This window comes from Triticum aestivum, chromosome 3B (genome assembly GCF_018294505.1).
Source record: "Triticum aestivum cultivar Chinese Spring chromosome 3B, IWGSC CS RefSeq v2.1, whole genome shotgun sequence".
NCBI lineage: Eukaryota > Viridiplantae > Streptophyta > Magnoliopsida > Poales > Poaceae > Triticum > Triticum aestivum.
Window position 1 is genome coordinate 262,124,571 of NC_057801.1, and position 1,640 is coordinate 262,126,210.

Below are 1,640 nucleotides of genomic sequence, written 5' to 3' on the forward strand. Positions count from 1 at the left end.
ACATGCTACACTACTCTAATGCAAGTAGTAGAGGAAAGAATAGGCGATATCTGGTGATCAAGGGGGGGCTTGCCTGGTTGCTCTAGCAAGAAGGAGGAGTTGTCAACTCCGTAGTCGAACGGGGCAGCAACAGCGTCGGTCTCGATGTCTACCGGAGAGAAGAGGGGGAAGAAACAATAAATATAATGCAATCATAAGCATGATGATGCACGACATGGAAATGAGCGGCGCTAGGTGTGCCTTAACGCGGTAGTAGGTGATACCGACGAAGGGGGGAAACATCCGGGAAAGTATCCCCGGTGTTTCACGTTTTCGGACAGATGAACTGGAGGGGGAAAGTTGTGTGTTCTCTATGCTAGGGATGTGTGGAGGACGAACAGGCTATGTATTCGGATTCGTCTCGTCGTTTTGAGCAACTTTCATGTACAAAGTATTTTCATCCTAGCTACGGATTATTTTATATTAATTTTCAAAGGTTTATTCAATTTATGGATTTATTTATATTCCAAAATTAATCAGTAAATACTTTTGCCACATAATGCAGTGCCAGACATAGTGTATGACGGGTGGGGTCAAGGTCAAAGTCAATAGTCCAGTCAACAGTTGACTAGGTCAACGTTGACTGGTCAAACTGGCTGGTGGGACCCAGCTGTCATAGAGACAGGGTAAATTAACAGTTTAATTAATTTAACAGATTAAGTGGGGGGGCCACATGTCATTGACTTAAATATTTTTAAACAGACTTTTAAATGAAATGGGTCCACATGTCATTTTCAGTTACTCAACTAAACAGCTTTATTAGCTTCTAATTAGGTGGCTAAGGGAATGGTTAAACCGGGTGGGCCCACACATCAGTGGGTCAATCCAGTGTTAGAACGTGCGTGCCCGTGAGTTCAGAGGACGGCGGCGGGCGCGGAGCCGGTGGCTCCGGTGACCAAAAGGGCCAGCCCGGGTGTCAAAACGGACAAGTGCGATGCGCCGCATTGAGCCGTGCCATCGTCTAGAGCTAGGAGCGGCCGAAACAGCATCGGGGCGACGGAAGGCGACGACTACGGTAAAGCTAGCGGCAACTGGCGCTGGAGAGCACGGGGAGGAGAGGGGAGAGGCTAGGGGGAGCCGGATGCTCACATCGCTGCAGAGGAGGGCTCTGGGAGGCCGGATGGACCTTGTCGGTGAGGTCCGACGGCCGGACGGGCCGGCAAGCACGAGGCAGATCAGAGGCTTGGGGAGGCGCGGCACAGGGACGATGTAGAAGCTGTGTGGCGGTGGCGGCAGCCCTCAGGCACGGGCATGCTCGCCAGGGCCGCGGGGAGCCGCAGCGGATGCGACCGAGACCGCGAGCCGCCGCCGCGGCAGTGGTGGCCGAGGCGGGCACCGGTCGAGGCCGGACAGGGATGCAAGCAGGTCGTTGGAGAGGCAGCAGGGTCGACGACGGGTGGAGCATGAGAGAACGAAGGGAGGAGAGGCTGCGAGAGAGGGTCGGGCATGAGGCTTCTCGCCTCTGGGCGTGCGACGGCGCGAGGGATGGTGAGGGGAGCGAGAGGAGTTCGTGGGAGGAAGTGGTGGTCGTGGGGATAGGGTTCGGTGCCCCCAGGGGGTATAGGCGATGGCTGGGCCGGCCGGTTGTTGGCCTGGTGGCC